Below are 27,976 nucleotides of genomic sequence, written 5' to 3' on the forward strand. Positions count from 1 at the left end.
GGAACAGGAGAAGACCATTCATACCCTCTTGCCAGGTCCACCATTCAATGAAATTACAGCTCATCTGCAATCTAATTCCAGATGGCCAGCTTCGGCCAATATCTCTCAATATTGTAGGTTCATGAAAATGTACAAATAATCAAGCATCAATTGCTGTTTGCAAAACAGAGTTCAAAATCTTTACTCTCTCTTACTGAGTTTTCTCTCAGCCTCTGGTAAACAGTGTCTGATGATAAAGCGACCAGAATTATCCATTGAATCAGAACTCAAGGATTCTACAATGTTTGCTGCTGTTGAAAACACAAGTCATCAACAAAACAACTATGTTCTCAGACTAAAAGCTAACATCTCAAGAACTACAGGAAAATTACCTATTCATGATTTTCCTTTATGAAATAGACATCCTTTTCCTTACAAGCTATATATCCATGTTTGTGGAAGTTTGATGCTACATTTAACTTTTTTTTCTCAGGTAAGCAACAAAAATCTTTTCTTTTCTCCTCAAGAAAACCTTGTAATTAGCTCCTTCACCTTGCATTGTGCTGCTTTTTATTTAAAGTGGAACACAGTTATGAGCTAAAAAGAATGAAAATCTTTGCTTTAGCCAAACTAAAGGATTGAAAAGAGGTGAAATGATTCACCTGTCCCCACAATATCATAGCACCTTTTACTCCTGAAGGATCTCCAACTTTTTAGACAATGCCCGTATTTGTCAATTGCCCAGCCAGCAGAAATCATTTCTGCCTACCCTTTCTGCTACATTTAGTGTCTTATAAACTTCTACCAAATATCCACCAATATTATAAATGCCAGGAACTATAACCATTATTTGTGAAATTTCTCCTCATGATGCAGACTACATTGCAGTCCTCAAAGGCTAATATATGCTGCTGAACATGTGTTTCCTACAACTGCTCAAAGTTCTCCATTTGTGGTCTAACTAAAAATTTATCCTCATCAAATCTTTCTCACTTCTATAAAACAGATTTTGGATAATTATTTTGATGTTAAATGGAATTTCCATTCACAGTTTTCAGAAGCCACTGTTGAAACTTAGTTTGAACAGTCAAAGCTATTCATGTTATACATTAATGAGCTTGATAAAGGAACTGAGGGCATTGTTGTGAGGTTTGCAAGTAACACAAAGACAGGTGGAGGGGCAGATAGTGTTGAGGAAGTGGAGAGGCTGCAGATGGACTTGGCTGGCTAGGTGAGTGGGCAAACACGTGGTAGATGGAATACGGTGTGGGGAAGTGTGAGGTTATGCATTTTGGTAGGAAGAGTACAGATGTAAATTACTTTTAAAATGGGGAAAGGCTTCAGAAATCTCTAGCACAAAGGGATTTGGGAATCCTAGTTCAGGATTCTCTTAAGATTAACATGCAGGTTCACCTGGCAGTTAGGAAGGCAAACTCAATGTTCACAATCATTTCAAAGGGCTAGAATACAAAAGCAGAGATGTGCCACTAAGGCTGTATAAGGCTCTGGTCAGACCACATTTGGAGTATTGTGAGCAGTTTTGAGCTTTATATCGAAGGAAGAATGTGCTGGCCTTGGAGGGGGATCCAGAGGAAGTTTACAAGAATGATCATTGGGGATCAAGGGCATGTCATATGAGGAGCAGTTGAGGACTCTGGGTCTTACTCAATGGAGTTTAGAAGGATGAAGTTGCAACATCATTGAAATTTACGGAATACTGAGAGGGTTGGATAGAATGGACATGAAGAAAATGTTTCCACTAAGAGAAGGAACTAGAACATGAGGGTACAGCCTCAGGGTGAGGAACGACTATTTAAAACTGAGATGAGGAGGAGGAATTTCTTCAGCCAGAGTGTGGAACTCATTGCTGCAGAGGGCTGTGGAGGCCAAGTGTGGCTTGAGTCAGAGATAGATGGGTTCTTGATTAGTAAAGGTATCAAGGGTTATGGGGAAGAGGCAGAAGAATGAGGCAGATGTTGAGAAACATATCAGCCATTATCGAATGGCGGAGCAAACTCAATAGGCTGAATGGTCTCATTCTGTTGATCTTATGGTCCATGGTCCTTCTCCGGTTAGAATGAACTAATACTCTAATTCTGTTGGAGGAAGTAAGAGGCTTTTTTTGGGAAGCCAGTTCAGGGCATTTCTCACTGATGGCCGGGCAGCACAAGAATGAAGACTTCATTGCTCGAGAGCATCAGTTTCAAGTCAATTGTGTTGCCCATCACTAGAGTCGGTTGCCATTGGTCAACAGCCAACTTTGACCATTCTTGGCTCAGCCACTAGATGGAGTACTGTATTGTGGTGCGGTCATGGTGAACAAATCACATGGCTTTATACCACAGCAAAAAGATACTGGGGACAGTATTGAACAGAAACAAAAGCAGAACTGTTTGTGCATGTTTGCACATTTCCGGTAGATTGGAAAACGAGTCAATGTTTGCTTCATAAAGTCCATGTAAAGCTCTTGAATGTTTTACTACAATTATGGTGCTTCATAAATGCAAATTGTTGCTGTTTTCAATTACATTCACATGCTTAATGACTTGTGGTATTTTAAAGAGAAGAAAAAGTTCTGCATACTAGACGCACAGCCACATTGTCTTTCAATTGCAAAAGCAGAGATTTAGAACTCCTGTAATTGTACCAAGCAAGTTGGTGTAGCTAATTGTGATGTGTTATTCATTATGGTGAACTGTCCAACTACAAGAAGACTAAAGTAGAAATATAAGAGCAAGAAGATAAAATATTCATTTTGAAGTTAATGAGATTTGTAGAACGACCATGTTGCACAAAAGGCCATTGAGGTAGACTGTATAAATTGACTTGGTGAAACTGGACACATTTCTGAAGCCAGAAGCAGTTGATCTAAGAAAACAAACTAATGTTGCTTGTGGACCCTCACGTTTTATATTCTTAAATTTTAATTCCTTGGAACTAATTAAAACAGATACCTCTGCTTAATAGCTCAAGCCATTATTACCTGAGGGATTATTGATTACGCGGGTATTTCTCAGTATAGTTACACATTGAACACCAGGCAGCAAGAACATGCTAATTGCTCTCTAACCCTTTTGTCCTGTGCTGGATCAAAATGGCATCAACTTGGTGGTGACACAAACCTTGGAGGCACAGTGCTAGGAGAGAACAAGAATGAAGGTGTCCAATGCTGGCAGCCATCATCCTGTGACTCAAGGATGCCTGAAAAATGCCTAACTAAAATTGGAAGTAATTGTTTTTAGGCATTTGAAGCAGTTGCATAAAAGAGGTGCTTGTAGGGAATCAGTTCAATTCAAGTTTTCTCAACATGGATGTGGCCTTGCAAACAATTACCACTGTAAGTTACAATATTATTTATAAATTAATCTGGAGCCACCGCACGTGGGGTTGCTTATCTGAAACATCCCAACATTAATTGTTCAGTAGGGTATGGTAGCTCGCAACAGCTCTCCATTATTGTTTAGATAAACTGAGGATCAACTTCCTGTCATTCTCAACGTAATTATGGGTCATTTCCTGAAACCCTTTGCTATGGAAAACCAACCTAAATAAAGTTACATACTTGATCTGCGCCATTATTTCCCAGACAGTATGGCAGATCATCATGGTGCAATGATGCCACTGTTATAGTCATCTGGCCTTTGACCTTCAGTGATAGCAAACCTGGCTTTGCTATTGGTTACAGTTTGCTCTATATTATTGACAAATGCACCAGTCTTAGCACTTCGGTCAGTCCCATGCTGTAATTATTGGAATTGTAGAAGGTTTTCCATGTAAGAAACGTAGAGTGACAGTGATGCCAGGAAAAGTTACTGGCATCCATAGGAGTATATGAGTGCAGTGGAGCAGTCTTCAAATGCAGTATCCATCCTTACTGCCCCTAGTTATTGTACTACTCATGTCCAAACTTATTTCTGTCTTAATATTCATATAAGATGCAGATTCCTTACTTTATGAACACAGTAGATGAAATCTTTTGAAAGCTGAGACAGGAACTATATAGGGTTGGAGGCCATCATTCATATCCTGAGCATTGGGTTAAAGTTCTAATTCATAATATTTCAGTATTAAGTCCACCTTCCAGATCATGATAGTCAGAAAATCTTCTATTCACGATGATCTGCCATACTGTCTGGGAAATAGTGACGCAGAGCAAATATGTAACTATATGTAACTGCTTGAATACCCATTAACACCAAAGCCCATTGAAATTATATTCACGGGTGCAGTCAAGTTGGTTAAAAGCAAGAAGTATTTGTGTTTCCAAACCCAACTCCAAGTACTTGAGGTGTGTACCTCTCATAAGGCAGTCTTCTTCTGGAGGCTGTGGTGAGTATACACTTCTTCAGTAGCATGGTTCCTACATTAACAAGGTGTTTCTTTGCTCCGACTGTTATACTGTAAAGGATGCAGACTGCCCAGTACATCCGTCTCATAAAAGTATCATTCGTAACTGATCCTGCAAGGTGCTGTTGTTTACACTTATGAAGGTCAAGGATAAAGTGTAGTTTTGGAGAAAGATTCAGTGTGAAGAAATTGAAAGAAAAATTTACCAGCATCATGTTTTACTGTCAGGTCAATACAGAGTCTAATGTGCAACATTAAAAGGAGGGGTCTAAGGTTTGTTTGCATGAATACTTACATGACTTAAACCCAAATGTTTGTGAAGCGAAGGAGAAATTAGAAAAGCAAGCTGAACAAGCACTTCATCAAGGACTGTGTGCTGAAATGAAGTGCTCACTGTAGCATCAAGGTTTAACAAGCTCTAACCATTCATAGCACCAACATCCGAACCAAGTGCCATAATTTATTCAACTCTGATCTGAAGTAAATTCACAGTCAACAACACTGGGGTTGTGGTAGTACTGACAGTGTGGGGAAGTGGAGGGGACTAGGATTTAGAGTATGTGAACCCTGTGCAAATGTCTTCTCTGGCCCAAGAATCTGCATCTTAAGGATGTGACGACGAAGCCATTACATATACAGCAACTTCACAACCAAGTCCTATGATGTATTGGACCCTATGCTGAAGGGAAACTCACACTTAGTAATATTGATGGAGTAGGTAGGGATAGGCCCTAAAACTCATCAAAAGCCTGACTTTTCCAAATTTCTGCTGTTACAACCTCTCTGGAAAAAAAACCCCATGGTTAACAGCAACTTATTAAAGGATTAGCATCATCACAACAACGACACTTAATTTCACTGACATTCATTCATCTTCTCATTGCATTGCTTCATGAGCCATACACAGGCACTAACCACCTTGATGCAGGCTTCCTTTGTCAGTTGGGATGGCCTCCTATTGCCATCTGATGGTAACGGTACTTCCCTTTTCCCCAGAGGCTCATGGGATAATGTCTTCAGACATATCACCAAATTATGGAACTATTTTCTGACTTGTTTTTTGTTTTATTCACTCACAGTATTTCACTGGCTAGGGAGGCATTTATTGCCCATCCCTAATTGCCCAGAGGGCAGTGAAGAGTCAACCATGTTGCTGTAGGTCTGGAGTCATATTTAGAGATACAGTTTTCCTCCCTAAAGGGGATGAGCTTTTCCAACAATCAACAATGGTTTCATGGTCATCATTTAGACTTTTAATTCAAGATTTTTATTGAAAATAAATTCCATTCTCTACCATGGTAATAATCAAACTCAGGTTCCCAGATCATTAACTGTGTTTCTGGATTAATAGTCTATCAATAATATCACAAGGCCGTTACCTCTCCTAATATCTCCAGGGGAGGGTGGGTGAGTGAATGACGAACAGTTCCCTATGGCCTTCTGAACTTCCTGCATTTAAGATATGGCATTGTATTAGTTCATGCATATTCAATGAGCTGAGAAGAATGTAACATCATGAGATCACCTGACCTGTGCCTGACTGGGAGTGCATCCTGCTTACGGACACCTGAGGAGCTAAGGGTTCTGAATGAATGGTGTTTCAGTTTGATGAACGAGATTGAGTAGGTGAGAGAGTAGCTGAGTATGAATGAGATCATGTTAGAAATGCTGTGGTTTTTTTAATGGTAAACAAGAACAAGAGTAGAACGACAACTGATGATATTCACTGGACTTTGTGTCTAAGGGTTGAGTTCTTCTTTACTGGTGGTGATTAGTAGTTTGCAAAAAAAAAAAGCCATGGTGATTTTGGTGATGGAAAATCACTCAGTTGGTTTTTCTAATACTTCTCCTTATTAAAAAGAGTTGGGTGTTTTAGGGTTCTTGTGCAGCGGTAGTGTCCCGATCCCTGAGCTAAGCGGCCCAGGTTCTAGTCCCACCTGATCCATGCCTGAGTAGGTTGATTTAACAAAAGGAGTTAGTTTCTTCCTCATTGGAATGGTAGCTTCAGGACATGGAGAGGATCCAGAAGGGAAGGGTGGAATCTGGTGTTCGTGCTAAACTACAGATTTCCAATAAAATCTTAGCAAATTTCTGAAAGTCTGTTGCTTTAGAATTGAACTTATGGATATTAAACAGTTCACACTTACAGTCAAAAATATAAGATTCGACTTTTATTGACACAGCCAGATGTTAACATCAGCAAGGAGAATAGCCAGCAAACTGAACACCTAAAACATTTGAACCAATCAAAAAACTAGCAATGGCAGGCTTTATTTTTTCCATTTCTGTTTTTCAAAAGCTCTTCTTTAAAGTCATTATGGAACTTATGTTTGGCATCTCTTTTTAAATCAAAAGATTGTAACGTAAATCAGTTTGAAGACTGAGAAAAGCCATTGAGTTTGGTGAAACAACTATGGATCTGCAAGAGGGGGCTGGATAAATCTGCACAAGGGGAACATGTCAACAGGTGAAATTCAGTCCTGACTAGAAAGGAGATGATACTGCACACTGGAAAGAAGGACTGGATTTTGGAGGCTATGTGGCATGAACTAATGATTGAAGGATTTTGGACTTTTCAATTCCCACTTTCTGGAAACTGAGAATAAATCTGGATTGCTCTAAATGCAGAATTTAGTTATAACTATGAAAACAGAACTGTTAACCTGACTGCTGTTAAATGTGACAATATACTTTCATCGAGATAATAAATTAAGATAAAGAAGGCAGTTTCCCAAATGAACTTTGAGAAATGAAATAATCGCTGATTTGGAGGTGCTGATGTTGGATTGGGGTGGACAAAGTTAAAAATCACACAACACCAGGTAATAATCCAGTAGATTTATTTTGAATCACTAGCTTTCGGAGTGCTGGTCCTTCATCAGGTTGCTGTGAGAGAAAGAGACAGACTGAGAGCAAATGGAAGGGATCTCAGAGATAATAGTATGACAATTAAAAATTAAATCACCTTCTCCCAGTCAATAGAATGCTTACTTGCGTTGCTGAGTCAGCCAAAAGCACGTCTAGAATGGCCATTTTAAAGCAAACTGGCCTAGGTCATACACTTTAGAGATTTGGAATTGCCTTCAGTACTCCTGGCTAAAAATAACATTCAACTTGTGGAGGAGGTGTAGAGACTAGCCATTGGCTGATTCATAGTATTAAGAGATTGAGTTAGAACAAGACATGATTGCTTCCTTTGAAAGGAGGACTTGGGGGCTGAACTGTTTAGAGCATCTAGGGCAAAACAAATAGCAGTGAGGAGGCTAAGCTGGAGCATTGGCTCAAGGTACATCAGAATGCAGGACATTCAGGGGAGATGGTGGAGCAGTGACAATATCATTGGGCTAATAACCCAATACTTCAGACTGATAATCTGGGAATACCAGCTCAGTAATGATTAACCTGGAGTATGAAGCTAGTTTTAAGAATTGTAATCATGAGAACAAATGGTTTAAAATCCCATCACTAACATAGAACATAGAGAACATAGAAAAGTACAGCACAGAATGGGCCCTTTGGCCCACAATGTTGTGCCGAGGTTTAATCCTAATATTTAACCTACGCACCCCGCAACTCACTGCTCTCCATGTGCATGTTCAGCAGTCACTTAAATGTCCCCAACGACTCTGCTTTCACCACCACCGCTGGCAACACATTCCATGCATTCACAACTCTCTGCTTGAAGAACCTATCTCTGATGTCTCCTTTATACCTTCCTCCTAGTATCTTCAAACTATGACTGCCCATACCAGTCAATCCTGCCCTGGGGAAAGGTCTCTGGCTATTGACTCTATCTATTCCACTCATTATCTAGTATACCTCGATCAGGTCTCCTCTCTTCCTCCTTCTCTCCAGAGAGAAAAGTCTGAGCTTATTCAATCTTTCTTCATAAGGCAAGCCCTCCAGTCCAGGCAGCATCCTGGTAAAACCTTCTTTGCACCCTATCCAAAGCCTCTGTATCTTTCGTATCGTAGGGCGACCAGAACTGGACACAACATTCCAAGTGTGGTTTCACCAGGGACTTGTAGAGCTGCAGCAAAACCTCGCGGCTCTTAAACTCGATCCCCCTGTTAATGAAAGCCAAAACACCATATGCTTTCTTCACAACCCTATCCACTTCGGTGGCAACTTTGAGGGATCTATGTAATTGCACACCCAGATCCCTCTGTTCCTCCACACTGCCAAGAATCTTTAATCATATATTCAGCATTTGAGTTCGACCTTCCAAAATGCATCACTTCGCATTTATCCAGGTTGAACTCCATCTGCCATTTCTCAGCCCAGCTCTGCATCCTGTCTATGTCACGCTGCAGCCTGCAGTAGCCCTCAATACCATTGACGGCACCTCCAACCTTTGTGTCATTTGCAAATTTACTAACCCACCCCTCAACCTTCTCATCCAAGTCATTTATAAAAACTACAAAGAGTAGAGGCCCAAGAACAGTCCTGTGGGACCCCACTCAACACTGACCTCCAGGCAGAATACTTTCCATCTACAACCACTCTCTGCCTTCTGTCAGCCAGCCAATTCTGAGTCCAGATAGCCAAATCTCCCATACTTCCTGACTTTATGAATGAGCCTACCATGGCGAACCTTATCAAATACCTTGCTGAAGTCCATATACAACATATCCACTGCTCTACCATCGTCAACCTGTCTTGTCACCTCCTCAAAGAACTCAATAAGATTTGTGAGGTATGACCTGAGCCTCACAAAGCCATGCTGACTGACTTTGATCATGCTATGCTTTTTCAAATAATCATAAATCCTATCCCTCAGAATTCTTTCCAAAACTTTGCTGACCACAGAAGTAAGACTGGCTGGTCTGTAATTGCCAGGGATTTCCCTATTACCCTTTTTGAAAAGAGGAACAACATTCACCTCCTTCCAATCCTCCAGTACGACTCCCGTGGAGAGTGAGGAGGCAAATATCCTTGCCAGCGGCTTAGCAACCTCCTTTCTCGCTTCCCGGAGCAGCCTAGGATAAACGTGGTCTGGCCCTGGGGACGAATCAATCTTAATGTTTTCCAAAATTTCCAGCACATCAACTTCATCAATCTTGATCTGGTCGAGACTGTATCCAAGCTCCTCAAAGTTTTCATTCACAACAAGATCCCTTTCCTTGATGAAAACCAAAGCAAAAGACTCATTTAGGGCTTCCCCTATCTGCTCAGACTCCACACACAAGTTCCCTCCACTATCCCTGATCAGCCCTATCTTCTCCCTGATCATTCTTATTCCTCTCGTATGAACTTTTGGGTTCTCCATAATCCTTCTTGCTAAGCTTTTATCGTGCCCCTGGCTCTCCTCAGTCCATTTCTGAGCTCCTTTCTAGCAAGCCTGTAATCCTCTAAAGCTGTGCTAGATCCTTGCTTTCTCCACCTTACATAAGCTGCCTTCTTCCTTTTGACAAGAAGCTCCTCTGTTCTGATCATTCAAGGTTCCTTAATCTTACCCCTTCTCACCTGTCTCAGAGGAACAAATTCGTGCATCACTCGCAACAACTGCTCCATAAATAGTCTCCACATGTCTGCTGTGCCTTTTCTGTGGAAAAATTGCTCCCAGTCTGTACTTCCCAACTCCTGTCTGATAGCGAACATAATTTCCTTTTCCCCAATTAAATATCTTCCCTCGATAACTGCTCCCTTCCCTCTCCAAGGCTGTGGTAATTGTGAGGCAGTTGTGATCACTGTCACCAAAGTGTTCTCCCACTGCGAGTTCTGACACCTATCCTGGCTCATTGCCGATCACCAAATCCAAAATGGCCTCTCCCCTCGTCGGCCTGTCTACATACTGAATAAGGAAACCCTCCTGAACACACCTGACAAAAACGGTTCCATCCAAACCATCTGCACTTAAATGGTTCCAGTCGATGTTGGGATAGTTGAAATCACCCATATCAACAACACTGCTACTTCTGCATTTTTCCAGAAGCTGCTCACCTATGAGTTCTTCAATCTCTCTACTGCTATTAGGTAGTCTGTAGAAAACCCCCAATGCAGTGGCTGTTCCCTTGCTGTTCCTAACTTCCACCCATACTGACTCAGTAGACAAACCTTCCTCAACAACCTTCATTTCTGTAGCTGTGATGCACTCTCTGATTAGAATACTACACCCCCTCCTCTTTTTCCACTCTCCCTGTTCTTCTTAAATGTTCTAAAACCTGGAACATCAAGCAACCATTCCTGCCCCTGTGAAACCCATGTCTCCGTTATGGCCACAACATCACCACTGCAGGTAAGCTTCACAAGCAATAGCTACAGCAGACACAACAAGGCTCAGGAATTAATTTATACCCAGGACACAGTATTGGAAAACTCATCTAAGGAGACAAAAGTTAACTTGAAAGGATTGAAGAAAGTGTCCGACAGAGGACGGAGGTTTTGAAGAAATTTCAGACCTTTCGAAGATCGGAATACATATTGTTAGCCACGGTTTTGTTGGGAAGAGTCAAAGCCCACAGCCACAGACGTTATTTCGAAATGAGTGCAAGAGGGTGAGTTTCAGGCTGTGAACTGTTATCACCTTTAGAGCAGTGTCACCTTTGGAGATCAATATGCAAATAAGCCTAGTTACTTCATGAATTCAAGCCACAGGGTCACTTCTCAGTAATATATGAGGCACAGTAATATATGAGTCCACCTACCTCAATTGTATTACATTTAGATAATGCAAGATTATTATTACAGGAAAGCATTCATTTTACCCATGACAAAGCATTTTGGTTGGTAGGGGATGATGGTGGCACGGTGGCTCAGTGGTTAGCACTGCTGCCTCACAGCACCAGGGACTCAGGTTTGATTCCAGCCTCGGGCAACTGTCTGTGTGGAGTTTGCACATTCTTCCTGTGTCTGCGTGGGTTTCCTCCAGGTGCTCTGGTTTCCCCCCACTGTCCAAAGATGTGCAGGTTAGGTGAATTGGCCATTCTAAATTACCCATAGTGTTAGGTGCATTAGTCAGAGGGAAATGGATCTGGGTCGGTTACTCTTCGGAGGGTTGGTGTGAACTTGTTGGGCCGAAGAGCCTATTTCCATACTGTAGGGAATCTAACCTAATCAAATAGTCATTGGTTTACTAATCCAAAGATCCAAGTTTAATGCTGTGGTGACGGGAGGTCAAATCTGAACAAGGTAACTTGTAGAATTTTAATTCAAAGTGTACAAGATGTAAAACCAGTTTTGGTCATAATGATCCAAGAAACTATCACTGATTGTTGCCAAAAACCTATCTCGTTCACTAATGTCTTCCAGTTGATTGACAGGAAGTATACCTGAAACATATAAAACCAATTTTGCTGATATCTCCTCTTTTTACTTTCTTCACATGAAGCATTTTATCACTGCTCCGTAGGTTGAGGACTAACAAAATCAATCCCTACTCCCCAACCCATGTGTGTTATAACTTTCATTCAGAGAGGGTGAGGCAATACCAATCATTGTTGCTGGGACTGTGGTCTTTATTGAGATTTTGCTGAACAGCATTATCGTTCTGTAACAAAATCTAAAGCTAGAATTTCCCATTTCATTGTTTCCACGTAGTAACTTCCCTAAAGGACTTTTTAGCTTCTGTCAATGGAATCCACCTATGTGTGACACAAATTGTAAAACAGGCCTAACCCTTTGGATTAATAAGCTACTGTTGAACATCAAAATCCCTCAATTCCTGGAGGCTCTGTGCCAAAGTAATTTTCAGTGTTCTATTTCATCTACTGACATCCCAGCTTCTGCTTTTATATTAAAATTCAGAGAAATGGATTTTACCTGTTAAAGCTGACCTGTCATTGGATGACTATGGTTTCTTTGTGATATTGATGTGAAAGTGGCACTGGTGCCAGCCTTATAGTGCCTCCACAATCCTGATTGCTCAGTGCCAGGGCCAGGTAGGTGAATCTAAGTTGCACAAACAGGTCGTCCTTATCACAGAAGGTCATTATGTTCCATTTGCTGAACCAAAACTGAGGCATTGCCCTGCACATTTCTCCTTCCAATGTAAACCTTTTCCTTGGAATCAGGTTCATATTTAATACAAGTCACACAAGAGTGCACGTGGCTAAGTCTTTTCTAAAAGAGTTTTTTTAACCTAAAAATAACAAAGGAAAATCAGCCTTTTTGTGGTTTCCTGAGACACAAATATTAGCAGATAGCAGTTAACATGACTGCCAGCATAAACTAAACAACCATCTCACTGTTAATCATCAGACAGAAAATAACAGATTTCTCATAGTATGTCACTTAACCTTTTCCTTAATTTAAACATTTATACTTAAACCCAGTTGATTAGAACCTATTTCTCCATCTCCACTTAGAACAAACTCAAGACAAGCTGCTTGTTACTGCCCCAGAAATATTTTTAGCGTTGGTCTATTTTGTCAAGTAAAACACTGGTCAAAGCCCATCCCCCAAGGGTTAATCCTTTAACAAAGTCATAAACTTGCTTCTTTTATCTTAATAAGTTAATGACTGTGTTAAAATGGCAAGGAAAGTGCTTTGGCAATTCATCCTACATCTGGGTTTAGCAGAGTCAGGGTGTGGCATGCAACAGTCCCATCTATAGAAGTTTAAGATCGCCTCCTGGACTCCCAGGTTGCTCGTACGTCTTGTGGTCTTGAGGATGGTGTTCCATACATAGACAACGTGTTTTAGATTGTGGCTCCTTTTTCACTCTCTGAGGTGGCTGCTGCTCAAAATTTGTTTGCACTTCAGCCCCACATGCCCTGAGTTTTGACCTTCTGGGAGAGAATGGGCCAAGCAAGGCAAAGGTCCTCTTCTGGGTCTGCATTGGGCCTGACTAGACTAGCCAAAAAACATAGAAGATTAAAGGGGTCAGCTGGCCTGATTGAATTTCACAGTGATGTCTATGCTTCTCCCTTGGAGAGGGAGCAACAACATATCCATTAGTACACTCGAAGCCTTGCATAACCAGAGGGCTCCACAAGAATTGGAGTGCATCATCAACCCCAAATCACATTCTAATTTATGGTTTTGCCTAGAATCACTTTATGGGCTGTCAACTCAGATTAATTTGATTAATTTGTTTTTGCTGTTTAAAAAAAAAGCATGGAAAGCAAATTTACCTGGACACATTAAATAAAAACAAAAGGGGCGATGTAATAAAGAAAATGAACACTAAGTTACTGAATTTAAAATAAATGTGGAAATGCACACACACACACACACATATAAAACACAAAGTATAACGTGTTTTCTTGGGTTTCTCACTCAGAATACAATTACATTTATGTTTGCGGCTGTAAGCATATCCAGCACTCAATTCTGATTGAAGGATGCATGTGATCATCGGCTGTTTTGTGGAAACAGTTAAATCTAAGGTTTTCCTGGTAGGGAGTAGCTAGTATTTATCTGGTGATTGGTTGAGAAGGTTTTTCAAGTTGTTTACTGTTTGAATTTTAGAATGGGATGTCAATTTCTGACCCATTCACCAAATATCTGAATAATCTCAAATAAAACTTATCTAAATTGAAAACTGCATCAAAGAAACAGCTCAGTTCATCCAAATGGCCCATACTGATATTTGTGTAACACACAAAACTCCTTCAGGTCCTATTTCTTCTAATTAAATTTGACTACTCCTTTTCCCTCATGTTGATATCTCGTTAACTTTAAATGCATCGATGCCATTCTTAGAATTAGAATTAGCCTTTATTCACTTCAAATAGTCCATGTCATCATGAATTCTCACCACTTTTTTGGGTAAAACAGGTTTCTCCTGGATTCTTCATTAAACTTAGTAGCAACTATCTACGATTTATAACCCTAATGCTGGGTATCCTGACTAGTGTAAAGTTCACATCTAACTCTGCTTAATTTTTAAAAAAATTCTAATACCTCTTTAACCTTGTGTTAGATTAGATTAGATTAGATTATATTAGTGTGGAAACAGGCCCTTCGGCCCAACAAGTCCACACCGACCCGCCGAAGCGAAACCCACCCATACCCCTACATTTACCCCTTACCTAACACTACGGGCAATTTAGTATGGCCAATTCACCTGACCCTGCACATCTTTGGACTGTGGGAGGAAACCGGAGCACCCGGAGGAAACCCACGCAGACACGGGGAGAATGTGCAAACTCCACACAGTCAGTCGCCTGAGGCAGGAATTGAACCCAGGTCTCAGGCGCTGTGAGGCAGCAGTGCTAACCACTGTGCCACCATGCCGCCCCCTTGTTCTTCAGAGGAGGAAAAGCACAATCCTGTTCAGTCTTTCCACACAGTTGCATGATTTCAATTCTGGTTTATTTCTTGTTAAAAAATAAGTTCGGACTGTTGATTGATTTTATTTCTGTCCCAGTGATTTTTTTTGCTGGTCAGTGCGAGGACTGCTATCTGATGATTGTATTCTTGTGACATACCAATATTGCTGTTTAGTGATCATATCACTCTCAAATATCATTCATTAGTTGGTTCAATCTTTCCTGACAGTGCAAGTAGCCAGTTGCCTAATACAGCATTGTGTTAATGTAATGCATGTTCTGATGAACAGTTATTGGAATGGGATACAGATCCCTTCATTTTTCCAATAAAAGAGTTTGCCTTCGATTGTGCTGTGTGATGGAATATTCCCCATTTGTTTGGATGAGTGCAGCTCCAAAAACACACAAGAAATTTGCCGCCATGCAGGATGAAGCAGCCCGCTTGATTGACAACGTGTCCACAAACTATCATTCCCTCCACCACCAATACTCAGTGGCTACAGTGTGCACTGTCCACGACAGGAACTCACTGAGCCTTCTTAGAAAGCACCTTTGAAATACGCAAATACTACTAAAAGCACAGGGGCTGCAGATACTTGGGAACACAACCACCTGTAAGTTCCTCTCTGACCCACTTACCATCCTAACTTGGAAATATCTCACTATCCTTTCACTGTCACTGCATCAAAATCCTGGAAACTCTTCCCTAAACACATTGTGGGTTTACCCATTCATGAAAATCTCAAGCTCTGCTTGTTCTTATTCTGTATTTCTAAATGCTCTGCTATTACCTAATAGACTAATATTTTTCCAGCAACAGATGTTAAGCAAACTGGCCTACAGCTCTCCGTGTTTTTCTCTCCTTCCCTTTTCAAATAAAAGTGTTTTCCAAATCCTTTGGAACTTTTCCACACCGGGGTCTACCATGGACTGCACTGGTTTAAGAAGGCAGCTCACTTTCATCTTCTCAAAGGCAACTAGGGATAGGCAATAAACAATGGACCAACCAATGACACTCACATCCCATGAATGAATTGGAAAAAAAAGGGACGCATGGTGGTTCAGTGGCTCGCGCTGCTGCCTAACAGCATCAGGAACCCAGGTTCGATCCCAGCCTCGGGCGACTGAGTGTATGAAGTTTGCACATTCTTCCTGTGGGTTTACTCGCAGGTGTGCAAGCTGAGTGGATTGGCTATGCTAAATTGCCCTTAGTGTTTAGGGATGTGCTGGCTGGGTGGATTAGCCATGGGAAATGTAGGGTTACAGGGATGGGCTGGGTCTGGGAGGAATGCTGTCTGGACAGTCAGTGTGGACTTGATGGGCCAAATGGCCAACATCCCCGCTATTACGATTCTATGAAAAAATTGAAGGAAAGAAAATTCTGAAAGAATAATGTACAATAATAGCAAAATTCAATACTGGTTTCTATTGAGAATTAAGAAGCTCTGAAAAAGAGAGTAATTTGGAGCAGCTTAGTTGTTTTGTTATTTTGTCCTGCCTCATCCTGTTGTAGGTGGCACCCGCAAAATCCTGGCCTGCCTGTTTACACCAGTCAACACATGCAACCACGTAATCGAGCCCAATGATGTCAATGTATTTAACACATTGCTTCAGCTGGGCTGTCTTGAGAACTTCCCTCTTATCTCTGATGTGTCATGCAAACAGAGATGTGTTGTCTGCTCAAGGGTGGATTCTGACAGTCTGGGCGGATGTGGGGCCTCCAGAATAGCTGAATTGGCAGTCTGTCAGATTCAGTCTGAGACAGTGCATTAAACCCCTCTGGACTTTAAAACGTTGACAGGTTTCCCGCTTCCACTTTGAGACATTCAATCATGACAAAATATGGACTACCTCATTTCTTTTGCCTTTGCTGCCCTACTCTCTCCCTTTACTTCTGACTTTACACCACACGCTTTAACTACTAAGTAAATCACATGATCTAATTGCCCAGAGATTTGAATTTTGCATGTACACCTGTCTGAAAATGGGGACGTTTCCAACAAGTGATCTGCATGGAAATGAAATGAATTCATCCACAGCAGCAAGTGGCCACTCCCCTCGAGAAGCAGAAACAAGCTCAAACTGTTAAAAGCGCAGTTCTCTCCATTAGCTCCAGCGACAAAGTGAACTCTTGGCTTGACTCCAAGTTTCCACTTCACCACTGGGAGAGAAGAGAAATTAAAAAAAAAACCCCGAGTTCAGTCCAAACCTTGCAAATCTAGCTTTGGCCAGATCCTTCTAAACTTGCCCAAGTTTGGTTAATATTGGATCTCAGGCTCGATTTGTACTATTCCCCAGTGTCCACATCTGTGGCTTTATCGGTCCCGAATGTCAGGTGGTTCTGGCACTGGCAGCCAGAAGATCAACTCCTGAAGTAAGTGATGAAAAGAAATAAAACGCCAAACGCTCAAATGAAAATAGAAAGTGTTTTGACAGTCTGCAGAAGCTCCACAACATCCAACAACAAAACATTTTGAAGGATAAAGACTGTGGAAGAGTGGGATATCACTTTGAAGGTCCAATCGACATATAAAAGAGGTACTTGGACAACAATGGATGAAGAAAGCTACAGAAATTTTAACCTTGAAAGGTTTAAATCACTTTGTATGATATTAATGTTCATGTTTATTTAGTTTTCCATATGAAGGGATTGTTCATTCCTTTTTTAAACAAATTCATTCCTATAAAAAAAAGAGCTTTTTCTGCAAACACATTAATGTGGCCATTATTAAAAATGCAAAGAGTGTCAACAACTAAGTTATTATTGGAAATGAGAAATGATATGCATGAATCATGAACATCATTATCGTAATCAATTTTACATTATCAACAAAATTGAAATTATTACTCCACATTGTTTTCTTTTCCTTTGGATGATAACGTTAAACCTATAAACACCCCCACCTCCAAAAATAGTGTTATAACAAAAAGGCAGCAATAAAGAATGGAAAATTCAAGCAGAATTTTCAACTCACAAGCAGCGAAGTACTCACTGCCAAAAAAACAACAGCAGCAATCTTCCGTCTTTTGCTGAGGTAAGCTGTCAGTATTCACTGTCAAAATTTCACTCAAACTGACTGGGAATTGGAATTCAGGAGGCTACACAGAAGCAGAAAAATGCAGAAGTCATTGTCAGAGGTTTTACTCCCGCCAAAGGATTTGTATTTGAATTTTCCTGAATGTGCAGTCAATTGGCTGACAGAATTTTCACTCTTAGGCTATTGATTTCTCTGTCAAGTTACAATTTGGTAAGTGAAGTGTAACTACATTTAAGCAGTTCATAATTGCTCGTAATCACTGGCAATTATCAACCAATTACATATAATGTGGAATGTCACATTTCCACCTGATGAAGGAGCAGCACTCCAAAAGCTTGTAACTTCAAATAAACCTATGGATGCTGCCTGACCTACTGCGCTTTTCCAGCAACACATTTTCAGCTCTGATCTCCAGCATCTGCAGTCCTCACTTTCTCCTGTTGGACTATAACCTGGTATTGTATGACTTCTGACCTTGTCACATTTCGGTAGTATGATACAAGAATTCCAAATGAGTTAAAACAATTTTAAAATTAATATTACTTTTTTTAACCTTTTTCCTTAATGCAGACATAATCATTTAGTTTTCTACCATAAACACTTAAGTTTAAAAGTGAAGTTCATTTAATTTCCTGCATCGCTGTCTGTGAAAATTCATGAATGCAGTTGGCATCACTAAAGCTGCCTGGAGATACCTTGACTTGTCACCAATTTGAATGTGCCATCAGGAAAAAGGAAATCCAGGCATAGATTACTAGATCTTTGTGGACTGCTTCTTTTGAAGATGGCAATGAGTTGCACTACTTCACTTTTAACTAAACGATCCAGTCCATGTTTTTTGAGAGACACTCTGAAGCTGAAAACCAGCTTCCCTATTGTTATTTTATAAGTTTGAATAGCGGTGAAGGAATGGATCTGAGCCCAAACTCGTGAGGTTTAGCATGGGGAACTGATTTGCAGTGGGCTTTTGTTTTTAGTGACACTTGTTTCTTCATTCCTGTCAATATTCCTCCTTGCAGGACCAGACTTCCCGTGATTTGGATACAGGGAGCTGAGACCAGATTCTAAACTCTCCCCAACACCAGTGAGACTCTATGGCAAAAGCCCTGCAATGAAGCCATGGTATTATGCTTGTACATTGTTAAATACTATTGCTAGTACATGACATGACTTTTACGTTACTGAACAGTGTCACACCTCCAATAACTGCTTTACTGAAATGTGTTGTGAGGTCTCACAGATCTAGGAGTACAATGTCTAAGGGTATTCTCCTAATTTCCTATTGTAGTTTTGGCAGAGGGCCAGGAAAAATTCCCAAGATGGAGCAAAGTGCAGTTTTTGCCACTGAGGCAGTTCCTACCAATCTTTCACTGAAACTTTGCTGGGTCCAATCACAACTGTATTAAAAATGTTTCAAAGAAGAATTTAACCACTGTGATTCTCTATCACTTTTTGTTGTGTTGTATCGACTGTTTTGAGCTGACATGACAGACACAAACTTGGATATGACACATTGCCCTGAAGATTCACCTCCGTAGTTGATCTGTTTTTTTTAGATGTTAATCAATTGACTATACCCACAATATAATAAGCAGGACACTGAGCAGTTTTTGTTTGGCAGGAAGGGTCCTGTTTATCCTTGACCAACTCAAAGGACCAAGGGTGCAGTTGCTTGGGACCACCATCAGCTTCAAGTACCATTCTGAGACACACAGCATCCTGACTTGGAAACATATTGTAACCATTCCTTCACTGTCATTGGGTCAAAATCCTGGTACTCCTTTGCTAACACCACTGTTGATAGACCTAACCACTATGGACTGCAGTGGTTCAAAATGGCAGATCACCATTATCTACTCCAAAGCCAATAGAGATGGACAATGCAGTGACATTCACATCACATGAATGCATTTTTTAAAAACTGCAAACCCAAGAGAGGACATATTTGAATTACAGCTTTCATCATTAACTGCCCGGAGATAGGAATCCCAACTTCCAAACCTCAAATTTCTGCTTAAGTTGTCCAATAACAAGTACTCGATCAATCAGAAATTCTTCTGTACCTTCAGTTCACATTTGTTCGAGTTTCCAAAGAAACTAAACTCATCAACAAAACACATTGTAAAATATTTAAAATGTGGGTGTGAAGGGTGCTAGTCAGTAGTCTTTTCCATATCTAATGGTATGGAATAGTTAGAGTAGTCCAGTCAATATTTTTCTGAACTCAACCAATCATTCAACAAGTATGGTGTTAACTAAAGGATGTTTTGATCACACAATGTTGAACCCACCCCATTGTTTGAAATGTAAAGGCACTTTTGGGATGTCCCAGACTATTTGCCCCCATGCAGCTTATCTGGGCAGTCACCTGAATGGAACAAGTCTGTGCCTAATCCCTGCTTTCATTCCCATGAGGTAACTACCAAATAAAAATATCAACAGAATGATGTGTTATGCACTTTTTGTTATACACTGTTCAAACCACCTAGTTTGCAGTGCCAAAAAGGAAAATGCAAATGCACACCGAGTATAATCAGCACCAGATGGTGCAAAATATTAGAATATGTTAACACAGCAATTGTCAGAATTCTATACTACAACATTATCTCTTGTTGTGTAGGGAGCTAGTGATATGAAGACTGAATGAATAATCTATAAAAACACTGTACTGCCCTTTGAAATATATAATAAAATTATACTTGTGCATGTGACCACTGTCTCTCTGCAGATTACCTGCTTCCACTGTTCCTTTCAATGTGATGCAATAATGGCTGTTTAATATGTATTTTGTTCTCTGATCAGGCCAATTTCTGTTTAGACAGCTTTCTCTTTGTACTTTTTCTTCCATTGGATATGAGCATCATTGCTAAGATCATATCTAATAGCTTTGAGAAGGTGATGCTGAACTGCTTTCTTGCAGTCCGTATAGTGATGTTTTTTAATGGCTTACCAGAACTGACTGAGTTGCTGGACCATTTCAGAGGATAGTTAAGAGTCTAGACATATTGCTAATTTTATGGGATCATATTTAGGCCAGACCAGATAAGAACAGCAGATTTATTTCCCTGTAGGATATTAGTGAATTACATGTTTTTTAACAACAATCAGTGACATGCTAATAGTCACTATTAACAAGACTGACTTACAATTCCACTGTTGTTAACTATTTAAATAAATCAATTAGTTAAACTTAAATCCACAGCTTCCATGCCATGAGTCCTTGGATCCTTCGCTTGGACCCTGGATTGTTCGCCTAGGAAGTTTACCGATGCACCATCATCTCCTACAGGATGAAGTAGGTTTCTGTCTTCAATCTAAAATGAGCTCATAATTACTTGACCACCCATTTTATCACCCACCAGATTTCTTTCCTGTTCACTTTCTGCCAAAAACAGGCAACGAACTCAATATGGGTCCATTTGCAGGAGTTCACACTTATTACCTGTCATCACATTGGTTAACTAGGTCATTTACTTGATACTAATTTTGTATTTCAAACAACCTGGAACAATTTCTCATATTCCCAATGTGCAAATCCTCTCGGGTTGTTGTGCCACAGTGGTACTGTCCCTACCTCTTGATTAGAAGGTCTAGGTTAAAGTCCCACCTGCTGCAGGGGTGTGAAATAAAATCTCTTAGTGGGCTCATTAGAAGATATTCTTATACAAATCCTTTGTATGTATGGAACTTGATGCTTTACCCTGATAAGCCCCCTTGATCTTTCTGCTGTTCCCTATTAAAGTGGCTGTACCCATAACATTAACTCAGCCTTTGTTTTCACAGATGCTGTTAGACTTGTGTATTTTCAATATCTTCTGGATTTTAAAAATTTCAGTTTAACCATTTGCATTTTTTTACTCTCTTGCCCAGTAGCGTCCAGTTGGGGTAGCTTGGTGGCTCAGTAGTTAGCACTGCTGCCTCACAACACCAGAGTCCCAGCCTCGATTCCAGCCTCTGGCAACTGTCTGTGTGGAGTTTGCACATTCTCTCTGTGTCTGCATGGGTTTCCTCCGGGTGCTCCGGTTTCCTCCCACAGTCCAAAAATGTGCATGTCAGGTGAATTGGCCATGTTAAATTGCCCATAGTGTTAGGTGCATTAGTCAGAGGGAAATGGGTCTGGTTGGGTTACTCTTCAGAGGGTCAGTGTGGACTTGTTGGGCTGAAGGGCCTGTTTCCACACTGTAGGGAATCTAATCTATATGCAACCTTCTGTCCTGGTAACTGATTTCTCCATAATCAATCTCCTCTCTGCATCATCTGCTTATGTTGAAAAATTGATCGCTTCTGCTGATATTTATTGTCAGGCAATGTCAAAGATTTTAAAGAACTACAAAAACAGTACACTTTCACACAGAGAACAGATATATCATAGAGAGGTCTGGGATTGTCACATTTGTCAAAAGTGGATCATTCAGTAGCTTACTTTCTAGTTTATATGGTACTGCTCCCAGATCACAATCAGAAATGTCATTCTTCACCCCTGGATTTTCCTGCAATCTTTGATCACTTTCCTGTGACACGCATAAGAGAGCTTCTGGAACAGTGAAATCTCTGTGAAATGTTGCTAGATAATAGAGCAATTCTGGTTCTCTCTGGAAAGCACTTAGTTGACCTGCTCTACCCTAACATCAAACAAAATCTGTTGCAAGAGCCGTGCCACTTTTAGACTTCATAAAATAGCTCAGGACAGTTAATTTTAAAAGCCTAACAAAAGCAGTGTCTGTTAGTCAATTTTATGCACTTTGCAACAAAGATGAAAGCCTGCAATTTGGTCTCAGACCATTTGATTACAGTTAAAAAGGACCAATTTAATCTGAACAGGAATACACTGACAATGAATGGAAAGTAATCCATAAGTAGAGCATATGGACTTTTGTTAAATTTGCCTTTAAATAAAGAAGTTGTTATTCTGCTAAATTGTTTAAAAAGTAGCTGAATTTTTAATCATGAGTAGATCTGGGAATGCAGATTGTTGATTGATAATTTAGGTTTGACTGTTGGGTTTTAAACAAAATAGCTTTTTAGTTAGTCACATTTCCCAGTTTCTGTTTTGAAGCAAGTCGGTGTCAGAGATTTAGAAATGTGAAACTAAGATTTAAATCTGATTTTACAGGATGGAGCACAGATACAGATAGAACCTTTCAAATGTGACATCCTCCAGAATGGACTCAGTTATTGACACAGCCCTGACCAGGATATTATCTATAAATGAAACTAATCCACAGCTCCACTGTTTATAACCCAGTTCGTATCAAGTCCCATTTTCCCACGGCCTATGTGCTGACTGGTCTACATTTAACTTCAAATATAAAATTCTCATATTTATGTGAAAAGCCTTTGACCTCTCAATCCCACCTTATTTGTAGCTTCCTCCTGCCTTACCACTCTCTGAGATCTCTGTGCTCCTCCAACTGTGGCCTCTCGAGCACCTCAATTTACTTTGTCTACTAGTGGTGGTCAGTGGTACCAGCTATTAAAGTCCTAAGCTTCATAATTTCTTCTCTAAACATTTACTTTTCTTCATCTTTCCTTTCTTATTTAAGGTGCAACAACATTGGCAACTTTCTGCTAGAGTATAAAATTGCCCAGGTATCTCCTATTCTCAATGAAGCAGGAGAGCTCCAATCTAACCAATTACTGCCCTAACAACTCACTCTTAATTGCCAGCAAAGTGATGGAAAAGTACTGTCCATCTTACTCTTAAAAATTATTTGTTCGTCAATGTTCAGTTTGAATTCTGTCAGTGTCAATGTTGCGCAGCTCCAGATGTCATTACAGCCTCATATTATATACAGAGTGCACTAGCATCTTCTCACGGGCAATTACAGGTGAAGCATTAGTCAGGGGAAATGTAAAGTATAGGGTAGGGGAATGAGTCTGGGTGGGTTATTCTTCAGAGGGTCAGTGTGCACTTGTTGGGCCAAATGGCCTGTTTCCACACTGTAGGTATTCTATTCTATTCTATGTATACGTTGACCTTGCCTGTAATGTCCGCATCCTCTGAGCAAGCAATTAAAAAGGAACTTCGGCCCATTTGGAACATGGATGCATAACTTGGCTGTGGCTAGTTGTTCAAACTTCCTTTCTCGTTGTGGTTCTTACTACTATTGATCACTGTAATTTCCATCCTGTCCAAATGGTAGTAATTGACAGCAGAAAGTTTAAAAATGTCCCATATCTGTACACGCATAAATTGTGAGATACAGCAAAGAATAGCGTCTGATCCTCAACGTGTGCATTCGTGCATTGATTTTGAAAACTTTGAGCTTTTCATATCAACACAAGGCACTGACCCCAACTCACAGCTCACTCTAAGCAGTTATTTTAAAAGTGAAGTTTCCATTGTATTGAACAGTAGTCTACCACAAAACTGGCAAACTCACTCAAAGAGGCCACAGTGTTGATGCTGTGGAAAATACATTAGTGTCGCAGCAGGGGTATTTTGTGGAAACCAAGGCTGAGGCACATTGTTGGGACAGAGCAGAATGAGCTTTTCTTGGCTTTTAACCATGACTTGAAGGCGTTCGCTGCTGAAACTGGGGGATTTTTGAAATGGAAAGTATTTTAAATACCCCAGCATTTAGAAAAATCAGCAGTGAATCCTTACAAAAAGGAGTTTTAGTAATATACAGAATATTCATATGTTATCAGACTCCCCGCCCTTGGAGCAGTCGCACTGAATGTAAGGGTAAAATGTCCTTTTAAACAACCTGAGTTCACCACTTCACAATATTTATGGTTTAGAAAGAAGCCAATCCTATTGTTGGTCATATATTTGAGCTTCTCTTTTCTGCAAATAAGGAAGAACTCAGTTACAATAAGGGGAAAGGAAGTTAAATGCAACCCGTAATGATTAAAATTGGCACATTGAATGTTATACTTGAGCAGAAAAATAACTCGTGGATCCTACAACATGACCCATTCATAAGACTTCTGGAACAATTTTACAGACTCGTTCTCCCAGAAGAGAATCCTGCTTGCAGTTAAGCATAAGTCAGACAATTGAGTCCATGGTATTTTCAACCATCTCATCCTCTCTGCTGGGGATGTAGTACTTCAGAATTGCTCTTGCTCCTTGTTGCATCAAGCCGCTAAAGTCCATATCCATAAACACATCTGTTGGATCCCCTAATGTGTATTTAGTGTATCTACCAGATAATGAGCAGATTTAACATTTTGTTCTGCATGTTATATTTCTTTTCACAATATCAGTGACTTGAGCAGAATTTAACAAACACTTTGGCTTTTCTTAATAGGGTGGTGGCAAAGGAGGGGAGGTCAGGGAGCTGGAAACACTATAAACGGAGAGATACAGCCATTATCGGAAGATTTATACTCTCTTTTCTACCCAATTGGCTGCCCTCTCAAGTGGGAATATGCATCCTGCAGCATTATTCACGTATAGATCAGGGGCATTTCAACTTCCATCCCACAACCTTCATCACTAAAACTAGCTTCCCTGGTTTTGATCACAGTTCTCTTTGTGGGATCTTGCTGTGCACAGATTGCTACCTCATTTTCTATTTCACAAAAGGGAAGACACTTCAAAAGTACTTCATCAACTGTGATTGTGAAAGGATAAACATTTTCCCAAGAATCTTGACAAGAGTATAACATCTGTCATTAAGAACTCGCTATATAGAAAAACATAACCTCTATTCTACTAGACGAAGATGCAACATATTGACACTTACTGAAGGAAGAAATATAAATCGCAGATATAAGTGACTTAAATGCTAAGTTCAACTCACAGGATATGTTACTTTAACATGAAAGTTATAGTATTAAAACATTCCTCAACAGGTAAAACAGTTACCACCAACCAAATGTAGAAAAGTGGAAGACAAGTCTCTCAATTTCTGAGCTTAACAGGTTTCTTTTTGGCAACAAATTGGCAAGATTCTAGATTCCTTAGTTACACTCAAACAATTTAAGTGCCTTTCACACTTACCAGTGATGTGACAAATGGCCTTTGATTGGAACAGATTTCAAATACACATTAGAATTTTTAATAAGAGGCTGATGAAAGAATTAAGAGATTTTTCAATAAAAAACAAAAGAACTGGGATCCTGTAAATCAGAAACAAAAACGGAAGTTGCTGGGAAAGCTCAGCAGTTCTGGTGGCATCCGTGAAGAGAAATCAAGGTTAACTGAGAAATGGTCACCGGACCCAAAACGTTACCTTTGATTTCTCTTTACAGATGCTGCCAGAACTGCTGAGCTTTCCCAACAACATCTGTTTTTGTTTATGAGAATTTCAATATTGCACTGTCTCAGTAATATTGCTTAAATTCTGGAATGCTTTGTCAAAGTAAAACTCGAGCTGTTGACGTATCTGTGAGGTATAGGTCAGTTCACACGACAATTGATGACTGCATATGAGCATGTAACAGCATCCACTGAATAATAATATTAAAGAAGTCTCTCAGGTACCATTAGCTATGCTGGGATAAAACCTTTGGCTCTTCTCTATGCTGGCAGTTCTCATCTCCGAGAGTCAGGGTCCTCACATATTCAGTTTTGTGCCAATGTGAGCAGTGGTTTGGAGATTAGCTTCATTAAATGCGACTAAATAACACTCTGGATAGTTCTTCTAGGGCTACATTGTGTAAATGTTAGAAAATTGGACAAACAATTAACCAATAAGGGCAGCAAAATGGCTCAGTGGTTAGCACTGCTGCCTCGCAGCGCCAGGGACCCGGGTTCAATTCCAGCCTCGGGCAACTGTCTGCGTGGAGTTTGCACATTCTCCCTGTGTCTGCGTGGGTTTCCTCCCACAATCCAAAGATGTGTGGGTTAGGTGAGTTGGCCATGCTAAATTGCCCATAGTGATAGGTGCATTAGTCGGTGAGTGGGTCTGGGTGTGTTACTCTTCAGAAGGTTGGTGTGGACTTGTTGGGCCGAAGGGTCTGTTTCGGCACTGTAGGGAATCTAATCAATTGATATTTTGAATTTTGAAATTTAGTCAGCTCAGATGAATTCCAAATCGAGGATAGAAGATCATTAAAAAGCCTAAATAAATCAGAATTTGTTGGAAATACTCAGCAGATAGTATCAGGAGAGAATGACCTCACTAGATGCTGAGAAATGCTGCATGCTTTGCACAGGAGTAAGACCCCAAATTGCAGGCAATCGGTCTCCAGCCTGTTTCAAACAGAACAACCACAAGAATCCTGAATCAATTCAATGTGGGCCACATTTGTAATGCAGACCAGGCATGGCTATCACACAAGTCATAGAAGACTCTTCAGCCTCCCTTTCCCCTGCATGCTGAAAGAACTGTGTATTAGAATTTCTCGGCGTCCATTATTTTTGTGGTAAATTTCTCACAGACAATGGCTTTTGAATTGGAAAATGAGGTAATTGACCGAGGTGATCACACAATTACATTCACGAACAGATCATTGCATAATTTTCACATACCAGAATGGTGTTGTAACACAGATTTCTGACGAAGTGACATGAGATTTCCCACTTCAAGAATGGAGCTAATCGAGTTACAAAGTTTCACAAGGCAGTTGCAAAGTTCAATTAAAGTACATTTCATGCACAAATGTTCAGAAATTGTTCAGAAATTATGGATTTGCTGTTATGCCACAGAATGTCAAGGGTTAATATATTTGTCTGCAACATTTGTCTTGACTATTTTGACTTTGTATATGAGAGGCCTCACATTTCGGGGAAGTGATGGCCCAATGGCACAATCACTGGACTTTTAACACATCGACACAGATTCTGGGCATGTAGTTTCAAATCCTGGTATGGTAGATAGTGGGAACTGAATCCAATGAAAGTCTAGAATTAAGAAACAAATGGTGACCATGAGACTTTTGTCAATTGTTGGAACTGGCTCCCTGTATGGAAGGAAATCTGCCAGGCTGGCCTACCTGTGAGTCCAGAGACACAGCAATGTGGTTGACATTTAACTGCCTTATGGGGTAATTAGGAGTGGACAATAAATGCTGGTCTGACCAGTGATGCCCACCTCTCATGAACGAATAAAAAAAACTTTGCTAGTTAATGTCAGAATACACCTTTCATTTATATAGCACCTCTCGCAACCATTGGATGTCTCCAAGTGCTTTACAGCCAATCAAATATATTTGAAGGGTAGTCAATGGTGAATCGTTAAAAATGTGACAGCCAAATTGGACACAACATGCTCCCACAACAGCAACATGTTAATGACCAGACAGTTTAGAGACGTTGATTGAGAGATTGTCCAGGACTAGGTTCTTTACTTTTGGTACTTCCAGCGCAGACTAGAGATTTTTTATGTCCAAAAGAGCATCTGGAATGTGGCACTACCAATATTCCCTCGGTACTGTATTGCAATGTCAGCCTCAACTCAAATATTGAGCTGGATTTGAACACAAAATCTTTTGATTTTTTTTCCT

At 40.3% G+C, this 27,976-nt stretch overlaps 1 protein-coding gene and 1 long non-coding RNA gene across 15 annotated transcripts in view; one reads left to right on the forward strand and one right to left on the reverse strand.

Annotated features, from left to right (window-relative positions):
- LOC148145331 (uncharacterized) overlaps positions 1 to 27,976 on the forward strand; it is a 205,874-nt gene that overhangs the window by 67,882 nt on the left and 110,016 nt on the right. For 2 of the 3 annotated variants that reach the window (XR_015761425.1, XR_015761427.1), the window contains exons 3-4: positions 18,598 to 18,700; positions 20,781 to 20,873. This is a non-coding gene — a long non-coding RNA (uncharacterized LOC148145331). The remainder of the gene's footprint in view (positions 1 to 18,597; positions 18,701 to 20,780; positions 20,874 to 27,976) is intronic. The other variant, XR_015761426.1, reaches the window with a different exon arrangement.
- Positions 1 to 27,976, reverse strand: part of LOC122562210 (inward rectifier potassium channel 16-like) — a 137,203-nt gene that overhangs the window by 49,288 nt on the left and 59,939 nt on the right. The window contains exon 1 of one of the 12 annotated variants that reach the window (XM_088000678.1): positions 12,088 to 12,386. The exons of the other annotated variants lie outside the window; for them this stretch is intronic. The gene's annotated coding sequence lies outside the window, so the exon portion shown is untranslated. Of the gene's footprint in view, positions 1 to 12,087; positions 12,387 to 27,976 lie in introns of those variants that run through there. 12 annotated transcript variants of the gene reach the window in all.

The sequence above is a fragment of the Chiloscyllium plagiosum genome, unplaced genomic scaffold (assembly GCF_037043375.1).
Source record: "Chiloscyllium plagiosum isolate Xiang-an unplaced genomic scaffold, Cpla_swu_hap1 HiC_scaffold_25, whole genome shotgun sequence".
In the NCBI taxonomy this organism is placed as follows: Eukaryota; Metazoa; Chordata; class Chondrichthyes; order Orectolobiformes; family Hemiscylliidae; genus Chiloscyllium; species Chiloscyllium plagiosum.